We start from the raw sequence: 15,370 nt of genomic DNA, 5'->3' as shown, positions 1-15,370 counted from the left end.
AATGTTACGGACGTGAGCACTCTGAAAGCGACACTACAAAACTGCTTTAAAACTTTCACAGAGATCTCAAACATGCATTTAAAACACCAAATATTAAGAATTGGAATATCAAGCAAAATAATATTCGATGATTGAACGAAAATCGTATCTCTCCCCACATGCTCACCGGTAAGACGCTCCGACATTAAATTTCTCTGTAGCCTATAGGCTACTTTAGCCTATGCGTTGTAGCCCAGTCATTAAAAAACGATTTAGTTTCATATTCATGTTTAAATAAAATAATATATATTTATTTTATTTTATGTTGACTATATTAAAAGTGAAAAGCATGAATAAGATGATCCCGAAAATATCGAGAGACAAATGGAGTGGGCAGACAATATTTTGACCACTTCATTGAGATTTTGTAGAAAACCTTTCTTTAAAGTGAATTTCGTTTTGTGTTAATTTTATCTTAATTTTAATCAATGTTTCATCTACCAATTTAATAAATTTAAGAAATAAGATTTAATAAATAAGATGAAAATATAGCAGGCAATAAATCAGGACACGGAGTCGCCGGCGCGTGAACTGGAGATCGTCTCTTAAATTAACCGAAACTCAGCGTATAAGCTACTTGCCTCACAGACCTGAGATAGGCCTATATAGAAAGCATGAAATGTGTACTTAAACATGTGTAACAAAACAATTCAAAACGAAAGAAAACAGACTGCTCTGCTTATGTAGGCTAATCCGTAAAAATGCATTTCTCTCTGGCGCGTTCACTGCTGCGAAGATCGCGAGTTCATCTTTGACACAGAAAACACTTGTTTATTAATAAACAATTGAAATGTCTCCTTGATATATTTGACATATTAATAATCTATCATTACTTTTCCCAGTTCTTTGTGGCAGCTTTTAGGTGTTATTGGCAGCGCCACCCTTACACATGAACGCGTCCCCACCGCTCAATAGTTAATATTATTCTTTGGTGTTCAGTTTATACAGGTTTTCTAATTGTTATTTAATATATGAATATGAATGTTTTTTTTTTTTTAATCAAAATCTCTTTTTTTTTTCGCATATGAAAAGTCATATGACTTAGATCTATTTTCGCGTACCCCCTGAAATCAGTCCACGTACCCCTAGGGGTACGCGTACCCCAGTTTGAGAACCGTGGCCATAGAGAATGCATTGCAGTGCCTGCAGTTCGAAAAAAAAAACATCTTTGAATGTAAGTCTATGGGAACACTCTGGGCGATTCTCAGCCAGAGTGAAATCGCCCAAAAAGAGGCGGTACTCCACATAACGTGACATGACGCTGATTGGACTATATCCAGAGGCAGAACATACAGTGACGGCTAGCGTAACTCTGTGGTCGAATGAGATTGTGAATGTGATTGAAAAAGTCCCTTTCACACTTTGGTGGTGCGTCGCCCAATCGCCCTAATGAAGAAACCGCCCCTGCTCTCTCTGAAGATAGGCCTATGTGGTAATTTTCTCACAGAGACAACTTAAGGAATTATTAAAGATTTCACAGGTGTGAGATGACTTGTGACGCTTCAAATTTCAAAATTATTTTACATACCCCTGATAAATAAAAAATATACTTTTTTCCACAGACCATCGATGTAGAATATTTGTTTTTATTAAGACATTTAAATAATTCATTGAAATTTAATTTAAAACATCTTTTATTTTTAAAAGATATACTTTAAACTTTTAAGATTATACTTTGAAATTAAATTCAACAAAACAATCACAATGGCACATTGTAATCACGGAATACACCCCTCTGAGTCAGAGACTGTCAAACGCTGGTGTGAGAGGCGCTTCAGTAAACACTCTGGGATCTTTTGTATTACAACTTTAAACTCATTGCATTTTTGAGAGCCCATTCATGTGGTACATACCTGTCAACATTTGGGTACCAAAATACAGGAGACCGTATGCGTATTCAGTTCAACCACATGCGGTTTCATGTCATCTATGCATTACACACCCCATCGCCAAATCATAGAAAACTTCAGTTAAGACAGTTGTATTCATCTTAACAATACACATCAAATCAATATACAGAAAAACAGATTTCTAAAATAAGGTATAGGCCACAAATCTGTGAGTAGGCTACAGTTTTCAAGACTGAACAGGTGATGTTGTGTAATATTCAGTTCCTGTAAGAAACTGTTCCAGCGGGTGGAGTTTACTGGTACTGGATATTACACATCACCTGTGTATACTCCCATTAACTGGAACAGGTTTTCACAGGAACTGAATATTACATCCAAATATTGTTATGTAATCAATCACCATATTGTTGTGTAACTTCACCTATTGGAACAGTATTTCACAATTTTTCACAGGAACTGAATACAAACAACTATTGCGAAGGAACGATTTACAAAACAACGATTGCGAAAGCGTGCACGCATTATGAATTTGTTCACTGTTACCGTTGTACGTAGTTTTTTTTTTCGTTTTTTTTTTCTGTATAGTTCTATTTTGTTAATAAATTTTGCATTCTTTTGGCTTTCTCGTGTGTCCCTATTTTTGTTGTGTCCCTTTTGAGCCACGGGGCGAAACGGGTATGGATTGAAAAACCAAAGCATCTGTACGGTTTACAAATCTGAGCACAGCCGCCATGCAGCCAAAGGATGACAGAAAAAAAACGGATGCTGCGTTAATTGCGTTAAATATTTACTTAACACAGAGTCTTTTCCCATTTCTACCAGTAACGCTTATTCAACTCCCCGCGTCTACTCCTTGCGCAGATATCGACGGCACAACTGGGTTGTAGGTTGCCAGGTTGAGCTCACAAATGGGTTGAAATGTGTATGATGTGTTGATTGCGCGAGTAGGATGGGTTTCAAGATTTGACAACTGGACAACCTTGGAATAATATATTGATGTGATTATTCATATAACGACATTTGGGCCATACAATTAACAGGAGTTTCACGGGAGAAATAACAAAACGGGAGGGGGGCGGGAGATGGGTGTGAAATAAAGGAGACTCCCGGGGAAAACTGTTAGGAGTTCTTCAACTCTCTAAAAATGCAAGATGATTTTTATTTTTATTTTTGTTTATCTAAAACTAAAATAATTGGTTCAGTAGACTTTTAGTAAGATATTTAATTTAAAGAACTGAATGATTTTCAACTTAAGTTAAATTAGTAAGATGTTTATTTTATATTATGAGCATCTCATTTATATACCTTTAAAGAACAGAATGTTTTTCAACTTTAGTTAGTGTGAAATGTACGTCATTATTAGAGAACCTCTTTTTCACACTTCCACAGTGCCTCACAATCCCCACTGCACTCTGGAATGCTGAGGGTGGGAAGGAGGGAACTCCATGCTGATGCTTGCATGTGACACACATCCTGATATATATAACCCTAATAACTTCCATTATTATCACACATGCTGATGTCAGAGCTGATGTCAAAATAACCCTCATCACTTCCATTATATCAAAGCTCAAATATGAATCAATGGAAACCCTATACTCACATGGTCATAAATACTCCCCATTTTTCATCAGTGAATCCCCTTATACTCTGCCTTTATAACCGGGCCAAAGTTCAAATATTCATCAATGGATCCCCTTATACTCACAAGGTCATAAATAATACCATTAACCAATTAATCAACGGTCATAGGTCATTTCCAAACCCCCGGAGGATACAAGGTCAAAGGTGACAATGTCAGCGAGAGGGTAAGGTCACCGCTAGGGCAGGTCAACACTAGGGCAAGGTCAGGTCAAGGTCAGGGCAAGGGGAAGATGAAGGGCAAGGGGAGGGGCAAGGTCAAAGGTCAACCCATCAATCATCATTAAATAAAAAGCCAACAATCATTTTTGACATCAGGTGTCTCTTATCACTACTAAGGACACTCCACTCCACCAGTCAACTGTATTTAGCATCGTACATGCACCAATGCTAATATTCTTAAAATGTAATCATGTTCCCAACTTACTTTAATTAGCTCATTGTTTCCTTCTTTAAATCAATACATGATGTTAGCTAATAACAGCATGATTTGTATTATCGTAGAACTGTACATTTCTGACATAGATAACTTGGACACAGTCTCTGATAACAGATCACTCTAGATAGTAATGTAGACACATACTTTCTGTAAAGCTGCTTTGAAACTATATGTATTGTGAAAAACGGTAATACAAATAAAAGTGAATTGAATACGCTAGTCAAAATTGAATTTATGTTCCAACATAAAATGTTAACATCGATTGATTGCCATTTAACAATATCAGAGCACTCAGCTTGAAGAGATTCAAATACAAATAATATGAAATATGAAATAGGGAGAAACAGCTAACTTAGCTGACGACGTACACAATGTTCATGGTAAAGTCACATAGTCTATATTTTAACATGCACAATGAAACAGTTTTCAGCAAGCTACTGTTAGATGTCTCATTTAAGAAATGAGTGACCTGAAAATGGCTTACCTCTGCGTGTTTCCTTAGATTGGAAGGAGAATTCTTGTAAGAAGTAATTGTACAGGCCGAGGCAGGAGAAGGCACTTAAAAATCAAGGACTTGTTCTTCTTTTCAACTTCTTCAAAAAAATTGCGTAAATAAGGCCATGGGTGTTGTGGCAAGTTATAATAATAATAATAAACTTTATTTTATATAGCGCCTTTAAAAGTTGCATCTCAAAGCGCTTTACAAAGATGTACAGAAAAGATACAAAAAATTTAATAAATAGAATCATACAAAGTCAATTTAAAAGACATGGAGAAAAAAACAAATTCACAAATATGCTAGCCGGAATAAATAGGTTTTAAGAGAAGATTTAAAAACACTAAAGGATTCAGCATGTCTAATCTCAGTGGGGAGAGAATTCCACAGTTTTGGAGCCAAAGAAGAAAAAGCCCGGTCACCCATAGAGCGCAAACGAGTAGCGGGAATAGTTAAAAAGCCAGAATCAGAAGAGCGGAGATTACGCCTTGGGGTGTAGACAGTTAAAAGTTCAGACCGGTACTCTGACGATAAATCGTGCAGGGCCTTGTAGGTAAGCATGAGAATTTTAAAATATATGCAAAATCTGACAGAAAACCAGTGCAAGATAGGACTCCTAACCCTGACTCCAAGATAGGACTCCTAACCCTGACTCCAAGATAGGACTCCTAACCCTGACTCCAAGATAGGACTCCTAACCCTGACTCCAAGATAGGACTCCTAACCCTGACTCCGAGATATGACTCCTAACCCTGACTCCGAGATATGACTCCTAACCCTGACTCCAAGACAGGACTCCTAACCCTGACTCCAAGACAGGACTCCTAACCCTGACTCCAAGATAGGACTCCTAACCCTGACTCCAAGATAGGACTCCTAACCCTGACTCCAAGACAGGACTCCTAACCCTGACTCCAAGATAGGACTCCTAACCCTGACTCCAAGACAGGACTCCTAACCCTGACTCCAAGATAGGACTCCTAACCCTGACTCCAAGATAGGACTCCTAACCCTGACTCCAAGATAAGACTCCTAACCCTGACTCCGAGATATGACTCCTAACCCTGACTCCAAGACAGGACTCCTAACCCTGACTCTGAGACAGGACTCCTAATCCTGAATCCAAGACAGGACTCCTAACCCTGACTCCAAGATATGACTCCTAACCCTGACTCCAAGATAGGACTCCTAACCCTGACTCCAAGACAGGACTCCTAATCCTGAATCCAAGACAGGACTCCTAACCCTGACTCCAAGATATGACTCCTAACCCTGACTCCGAGATATGACTCCTAACCCTGACTCTGAGACAGGACTCCTAATCCTGACTCCAAGACAGGACTCCTAACCCTGACTCCAAGACAGGACTCCTAACCCTGACTCCAAGATATGGGCCCGTATGTATAAAACTTCTAAGAAATGATCTTAAGAATAGTCTTAAGCTTTGACTTAAGTGTCAGAAAATACTTAGTAAAGAGTAGGACTTTTCTAAGAGTAGGAGACTTTTATAAAGCAGCTAAAAGCAACTTTCAGTAAAGTATAAGACTGATTCTTAAGTGCTGACTGAAGTGGCACTTAAGTGTTGTGAACTAAGGATTACAGTGACGTCAACCCAAAATGGCCGCCCTCAACCACTGAATCAGCCAATAGTGAGCCTGCAAGGATGAGGTCACTGCAGCATGACACCAATCATTTAATCTAATTATAATAAAATAATTTAATTAAGACACTGAAGCTTTAATATTTAAATTTATAAAAAAAATGCTTTGCAGTGCATTGTGAAAAATTATCACAAATTAGTATTTATGCTGTGGAAACCCTTTTCTATTTATGTGTGTCTCCTCATTTACAGTTGGAGCAATTATGCAAACATGAGTTCAATCAATGGATCCAACAACTCAGGAAAGCCCAAAATACTCAATAAAGTGGCTTTATTTTACTGCGAGATTTGAAGATCAATTGGAAAGTCAAAGAACTGCCATATAGTATTGGCCAAAAGTGAGGCCAAGGAAAATTGACAGACTCACCCTTTATTCAAATAGTATTAAAAATGTGTTAAAGATTTTGTACGCGTATTGTGTAGTTGTGCTTGGAATCAATTGTTTATTTGTGACAACACAATGAAACATGCCAAACTGTACAGACAACATTTTTAGCCAAGGCTGTTAAACAAATGAACAAGAGAGGACAATGAAATATTAATAACTGACTATGTTGCAGACAATGTATGATTTTTTTCTTCTCCTGTGAGCTTTTTAGTTTTTTTTTTTAAAAAAACCTGTAGCTGTAGTTTGCCATTTTTTCAACAATATTATTGATCTGCCTGGATTGACACCATTGTCTGAGAACTGAACTGAGCTGAACGAAGACATCACTGTTTTCTCAGAGCGGCTGTATAATGAACTAAATAGATAACTAATGATCTCTTACATTGGAAATGAATCATCATTGAACTAACTTAAGCTGCACAATGACACTATTTTCTTCTAGAGCTGCTGTACAGCCCAACTAACTTTGTTGCATTATTTTCCTGTTATCACTGTAAAGCTGCTTTGAAACAATCTGTACTGTAAAAAGTGACTTGACTTAAAATAATTTTGTCAGATAAATATCTTCACTAAGTTTTATTTTCCTTATATTTTGATGGTTTAAGCAAACTTGTTGGGTCATAAAAAAACAATAAAAAAAACTCCACACATCACTTTTAGCCACTAATGTGTTTGGTGTGGTCAGTGCCACAATAGTGCTATTGAGACCCTGCTTACTGTGGAATGATGAGCTCAAGTCATCACCTGGTGCACTGCTGCTTTTTTCTAGTCAGCAACAATGTAATTATTACTTTCCTTTCATTTAATTGCTGTAAAATCAACTCCGTCATCATTTACTGTAACTCCAATACATCATATTTTCATTGAAAAGTGCGTGGCCTCCTCCTCTCTGCTGTCATCTTGTTACTCCTAACTAGGTTAAGAGACCTCTTCAGCTCTCTTAAATAATTTAGGAGCTGAGACCTAGTCTTGATACTTAGGAACCTTTATGAATCACACTTATTCTTAAGTCTAGGAATAAAAGTAAAATGACGTCATTCTTAGAATTTTGACAGACTTGAGACTAAAATTTTACTCTGAGTGGCTTTATACATACGGCCCCTGACTCCTAACCCTGACTCCGAGATATGACTCCTAACCCTGACTCTGAGACAGGACTCCTAATCCTGACTCCAAGACAGGACTCCTAACCCTGACTCCAAGATATGACTCCTAACCCTGACTCCGAGATATGACTCCTAACCCTGACTCTGAGACAGGACTCCTAATCCTGACTCCAAGACAGGACTCCTAACCCTGACTCCAAGACAGGACTCCTAACCCTGACTCCAAGATATGACTCCTAACCCTGACTCCGAGATATGACTCCTAACCCTGACTCTGAGACAGGACTCCTAATCCTGACTCCAAGACAGGACTCCTAACCCTGACTCCAAGACAGGACTCCTAACCCTGACTCCAAGATAGGACTCCTAACCCTGACTCCAAGATATGACTCCTAACCCTGACTCCAAGACAGGACTCCTTGCCCTGACTCCAAGATAGGACTCCTAACCCTGACTCCGAGATATGACTCCTAACCCTGACTCCGAGATATGACTCCTAACCCTGACTCCAAGACAGGACTCCTAACCCTGACTCTGAGACAGGACTCCTAATCCTGAATCCAAGACAGGACTCCTAACCCTGACTCCAAGATATGACTCCTAACCCTGACTCCGAGATATGACTCCTAACCCTGACTCCAAGACAGGACTCCTAACCCTGACTCTGAGACAGGACTCCTAACCCTGACTCTGAGACAGGACTCCTAACCCTGACTCCAAGATATGACTCCTAACCCTGACTCCAAGACAGGACTCCTAACCCTGACTCTGAGACAGGACTCCTAATCCTGAATCCAAGACAGGACTCCTAACCCTGACTCCAAGATATGACTCCTAACCCTGACTCCGAGATATGACTCCTAACCCTGACTCCAAGACAGGACTCCTAACCCTGACTCTGAGACAGGACTCCTAACCCTGACTCTGAGACAGGACTCCTAACCCTGACTCCAAGATATGACTCCTAACCCTGACTCCAAGACAGGACTCCTAACCCTGACTCCAAGATAGGACTCCTAACCCTGACTCCAAGATAGGACTCCTAACCCTGACTCCAAGACAGGACTCCTAACCCTGACTCTGAGACAGGACTCCTAATCCTGACTCCAAGACAGGACTCCTAACCCTGACTCCAAGATAGGACTCCTAACCCTGACTCCGAGATATGACTCCTAACCCTGACTCCAAGACAGGACTCCTAACCCTGACTCCAAGACAGGACTCCTAACCCTGACTCTGAGACAGGACTCCTAACCCTGACTCCAAGATAGGACTCCTAACCCTGACTCCAAGATAGGACTCCTAACCCTGACTCCAAGATAGGACTCCTAACCCTGACTCTGAGACAGGACTCCTAACCCTGACTCCAAGATAGGACTCCTAACCCTGACTCCAAGATAGGACTCCTAACCCTGACTCCAAGACAGGACTCCTAACCCTGACTCCGAGATAGGACTCCTAACCCTTACTCCGAGATATGACTCCTAACCATGACTCCAAGACAGGACTCCTAACCCTGACTCCAAGACAGGACTCCTAACCCTGACTCTGAGACAGGACTCCTAATCCTGACTCCAAGACAGGACTCCTAACCCTGACTCCAAGACAGGACTCCTAACCCTGACTCCAAGACAGGACTCCTAACCCTGACTCCAAGATAGGACTCCTAACCCTGACTCCAAGATATGACTCCTAACCCTGACTCCAAGACAGGACTCCTTACCCTGACTCCAAGATAGGACTCCTAACCCTGACTCCAAGATATGACTCCTAACCCTGACTCCGAGATATGACTCCTAACCCTGACTCCGAGACAGGACTCCTAACCCTGACTCTGAGACAGGACTCCTAATCCTGACTCCAAGACAGGACTCCTAACCCTGACTCTGAGACAGGACTCCTAATCCTGACTCCAAGACAGGACTCCTAACCCTGACTCCAAGACAGGACTCCTAACCCTGACTCCAAGACAGGACTCCTAACCCTGACTCCAAGATAGGACTCCTAACCCTGACTCCAAGACAGGACTCCTAACCCTGACTCCAAGACAGGACTCCTAACCCTGACTCCAAGACAGGACTCCTAACCCTGACTCCAAGACAGGACTCCTAACCCTGACTCCAAGATAGGACTCCTAATCCTGACTCCAAGATCCGAATGCAACGTAACAGGAGGAAAGTAAAGATGGAAAGCTCCTAAAGCTTAGTTCCATATAAATTCACGGATAATTTGTTATTTTGTCGTTAGTGAAAATCAATATTGACCTTGTATTTGAAAAAGGATCCTCATATAAGAAACAATACTAAAATTCAGTTAGTTCACATTCAGAAATCGATTATTTTTGACTGTCAAAATGCCGGCAGACACAGCTACTGTGAGTTATTCAAAATCTTTCTTTTTAGTAAACTCTGTGTACACAAACAATATTCTCAATGCACAAGTTCATGTGTAGAGCCTTCTTAGTGTTTTAAAAATAGTGATTTTTGATGCTATAAAAGTGCCCCATTCACTCCCATTCACAAGGCATTTAACTTAAAATGAAAATTGGTCAAACTTAAAAATGGCTTTTCCATTCTACTTATGCTTTTAAATGAAAGTTTGCCTCGGGTAGATTAACAAAAAGAGCCTAGATTGCACTTTGGCGAGAGTTACCCTTTGACTACGACAGGAGTCATAATGATTCATGAATGAATAACAGCAGCCTCAAACATGTTAGAACATGTTTAATAGTTAATGCATTAACTAACGTTTAGGGGTAAACTAAATCAATCAGGCTCCGTAAGAATAAATAATAAGTAATCTTAATTTGAATTAAACATATTATTTAATACTGCCATAATTTAACTGTGATATCACAATCTGCCATCTGCAGCTTTGTGACAAATAGTTGGAATGGCACATGATTATTTAGCCATTAATTACACAGATCTGTTTAATCAAATGTGGAAAATAGACGAATAACTACCACTAATAAATTTAATTTGATCTAAACCTTTTTCTGATTTTTATAGTTCATTTAGGCCTATGTTTAGTGATAGCTACTTTTCTTCCCGGAACTACAGTATGTAGGGTTTGTTTCTGGTGGGACACTCATTAGTGGTGTACTCGTTGCTCGCTCAGCATGGTAGTTGTGTTCCTATGGTAATGCTGGCATAATCTCATAAATGTTGACTGTTTTGGTTAACAGAATTAATAATTAAAGACATGTTTGCATGTATGTTGTATTTGGGAGTTTTCAGGAGGTAATGTACTGTAATTAACTGTATTTTTTGTTGTTTAAATGTATATGCTTCGATTAGCATTAGCTTATGTCCTATTTTACAGGTAAACATGCTTTGTGTGTCTTTACAGGTATGTTTGGGCTTTCTTTTAAGTCCATATATGTTTAATTATATAAATAAAAATAAAAGAACTACACATAATGTTTATCTTTGTTTTTTTTTTTGTACCATGGGTGTAAAGGAATAATGATGGCACTCTTATTGTATATGTTTATTCATATTTTAGTTAATGACATGTAAGTGCATCATTGTGTCATGACTTTACTTGAGAAGGCACATCATAATTAATTAATTATTAACCCTTGTGCACTTGATTTCTGTGTACACCCTTTCTGGAGTGGGTCAAATTGACCTTAATTGGATTCAATACAATTTCTCCAAAATCACAATATGAAAAACAACAAAGATTCAGGAACAAACTGTAAACTTTTAATATCAACATTTGTCAAACAGTACAAAAAATATATATCTGAACATATTTATGAAAATGAAAACAGTATACTGACTTTTTAGCGCAATTTTCCACCGGACAAATTGCGATTGTTAACTCATGATTTCTGTTCTGTGCGTCTGTGCGCACCAATCTTGCACTTCTATCTCCTCCTCAACCAGACCACCTAGAGACTTCGGGTTTTCGGCATTATGTTAAGGAAGGTCTAATCTCGGGAACGCACAAAACAAATCCAGGAAAAGATTTACTATCTCTTAGTGTTGTGATCCCATGAGGTCAGAAAATTGCGCTAAAAACACTCACTGAGTTTTTATTACTTGTTTTTGTTTTTTTTTTATAACATTTTATGTAATTTTTTATGTTTACTGTATCAGTATCACACTCCAAAACCTGTGAAATTACTATGGGGTTAGAATTGTTGCATTATTCCAGATAAATAGATATTCACAAACAAATGTAAAGAGATTCACAAAAATGTATCAAATTCACAAATAAATAGATTAAGATCCACAAATAAATGTAAAGAGTTTCCCAAAAATGTATAAAACTCACAAATAAATAAAATGAAATTTGCAAATAAAATAAAAAATACTTATAAATGTGTTTTATGTCACAAACTCAACTCTGCCTGGCATTTATTTGTGAACCGCTGCACACATTTGTGAATCTCTTCTTGTGCGTTTGTAAATCCCCTCACGCGTCTGTGGATTTTGAAACGCTTCTAGCGTCGACATGCAGACAAATCCACAAATAAGTGGACTCCACTCTCCGTTTACTCAAGCCAATCAGATAACGGCCACATTGAGCTGACCAATCGTAGCACGTTCTCTCTACAACCAATCACGGTAGGGCTTTACACTCTGGGCGGTCTTGCCCTGAGTTAACTTTGCTCGGTCATCTGCATTGGCTCAAATAGGAAGTGTAAGGCTGAGGCCCATAAAATTGCTACAGTAAAATATGTTTACAATTTGGATTTCGTTAGAGTTGTTAGACCATTAAACTGTGTATCAAGCCAAACGAATTTTCGAGCCAATTGAAAATGCCAGAGAGACAGCGCTTACGTCTCTGTTGTGGGAACTAGTGATGGCAAAATGAGGCTTCCTGAACCACTGAGACCTCGCAGCCCATTGCTTCAGCCAAAGGTTCATCACTCGAAGCTTCATTCAGCATTGCTCACTAGTGACACCTAGATACTGTGCAATGAAATAGCAGACAAATTAATTTTATTTATTTATTTATTTATTTATTTTCTTCTCACTGTTAATGTCTGTAACCTTTCATTTGCAATAATAAAAAGACCTGAGCATACATTTGTCCATTGCCTGGGTATAATATAAAATACGTATCTTTCTCTGTCTGAATTTACTTGTGCAGACAACTGTCACACACACAGTTAATTAATTATTCATAAATTGTTTGGATAGTGACAGTATGAACAGCAAAAGTGACACTGTGTTGAGTGCAGTGCTTATGGTGGAGGGAGTGTAATAAAGTAAACTGCATACTAGTCTGGGTTGGGAAAAATAGTTTCTGGGGGTTATTGTGCAGTGAACTGTTACTAGTTTAAGTGCAGTGTTGTGCTTATTGAACTGGGGATATAGAGGTGCAAACTGCAACACTGCAGTTTGAGGTGGGTGAAGGAAGGATTACAATAGATTTTTATTGAGAAACAGAATTATTTCAAGTGTGTTGGGGTTTAGACGATTCCTCTTCTCGGACACAATCTCTCCAACCTTGGAAAAGAAGGAACAGAGGATGCAGGGGAACATAAAATGCCAGTGCCAGCTGGTATAAATGAGGACACTGATGCTTCTGTTGAGCCCAGACAGGGGAGGATTCCCTCTTTCTTGCTGGTCCATCACCAGGAAAAAGGAAAAAGTCACAAAAAGCAATCAAATTCAAAAGGGCAATCCAAATCAAAAAGCAACCCAGTCCAGATGCAAAAATCCAAATCAATCCAAATAATCGTATCTAATTAATATAACAAGACTATAATATAGCTAGGCCTACTATAATTAATAATAACAATATACTATATATATTCTAACCTGATAATGTAATAATATACAGCCCTAACACTTATAAGACACAATAACGACAATGCCAATGGGAGTTCTCTAACTCTCTGACTCTCTGACACTACTACTTCTAATACTCCTGACAACACCCACAAGGTGGCCTGAGTTTCGAACCCCCTTTATCCGGAAGCGACACTCGGACCGAACCGATGACGTATCCACACAAACCGCGGCCTCGTTTGTCATTAGTCACGTGATTTTCATGTTAACAACACAAACCTCGAATCGCGGCTTCATCTGGCACGCCCATAATATAGTGGCCTATATTAAACATTAAATAGGCTCCCTGTATTACGATTCCCTTTGTTTGTAGAGAAGATATGGGTGGGTTATTTTTAAACGTGTGAGGTTGTTGCATTCCAAGAGATATCATCATTGGCGTAATTTACGGGAGGGACGTGACCCCACCACTTTTTGCCAGGCTCGATATTGTCCCCACCACTTTTTGCCAGGCTCGATATTGTCCCCACCACTTTTTAAAAGTAATTGAAAAATAGATTGTGGAAGGTATGTATTAAAGGAAAAGCACGATCTACAAATCGTCATTCTTCATAATCTAATTCATTCATTAAACAAATTTTTCCGTCGGTCAGAAGCTTTTCAACGTCCTCAACGATGAATATTAAATCTCTTGTGAAACTATCGCGAGACACTCGATATGCGTCATGGGATATGTAGTTTCCTTTCCTTATAATTAGTCTACAGATTCCTGTACCTTTTCTTTTTGCGATGTTCGTATTGTTTGGATACTGTTTCAAGGTTGAAATATTTTATTTGAGATTTTTGAGAAAATGAATGGGACAATGTCTCTGGTCCACGAGTCATATCACTACTGTAGTCATCAAGTGATGACTAGACGGTGGACGATGGTTCTTCTTCAACCACGCAGTGAGTGAGTTCACTTGAGGCATTGTTGAAAAGCCACAAGTCATGGTTTTTTTTACAAGTCATGATTAAGTGTTATATGAAAAATTAAGTTACGTAAGAAGTAAATAATTCATTTTGTAAACTTGTCTTAATTCAGTAGTAACAAACAAGCACGTGAAGAGGTTTAGGCTTGACGTTAGCTAGCAAATGCGATTTAGTGGTAAGAATCATATATAGATTCATATAGGTTTGAGAACTCTTGAAAGTGAAAATACAATGAATTGGCTTTTTCTGTAACATCGTTTTAGTGAAAACGTTTGATGTCAGCCTTTTCCAGGATTTCACCCATCACAAGTGCGGACTAAAGAGGGAAGTTTGTGCTAGCATAGAATGTTATTGTTGTTGTTATTTCATTATTATTATTATTTATGTCCAATAGACCCCTTCAATGTTTGTAAAAATCGAACGCTTAGGTTGGGTGCGCGCGCAGCATGGGGTCAGAAAAATGGTGCGGCTAATAGACCGGCATATATATGCACTGTCTTTGCCATCACAGGAACGGGAACAGAACCATAATAAACTTGTTTTAGCTAATGGCGATTGTCTGCCTGATTAGAGTCCTGCACGGGTTCGGACTGGTGACCCGCAAATTTTGCTCAAACGGGTGAAAAATATCCAAAGTGTGTCGGGTCGGACACGGGGGAAACACGGGTCTAAACACGGGTTTAAAACAATCACATGCAAACGTAAAAATATATTCAGATTTTTAGGAACACGTCTACAAAAATATGCCTGATTGCCTGTATTTCAAGTTGATAAAATAATTTAAAATCCACATCAGTTTTTTAGCCCACGCGCCACGCCCTCCCAGGATCTTTCACTTTTAAAAATGCATCATAACCGCGCGCGCGCGACCTGCCTGCAGTCGTCGAGATGGATGCTGAGGAGTTGAAGAGAAGAATAGCTAGTGGAGATTGTAAAGTTGTCGACAGTCATCAAAAATCAAGTCCAGTGTGTGGGAGAAATTTGGAGTTATCTGAAGAAAATATTGTGAACGGCTTATTTGCTGCATGC

Source organism: Scardinius erythrophthalmus, assembly GCF_964197995.2.
Source record: "Scardinius erythrophthalmus genome assembly, chromosome: 6".
NCBI lineage: Eukaryota > Metazoa > Chordata > Actinopteri > Cypriniformes > Leuciscidae > Scardinius > Scardinius erythrophthalmus.
Note: the sequence above shows the minus strand (reverse complement) of the source record.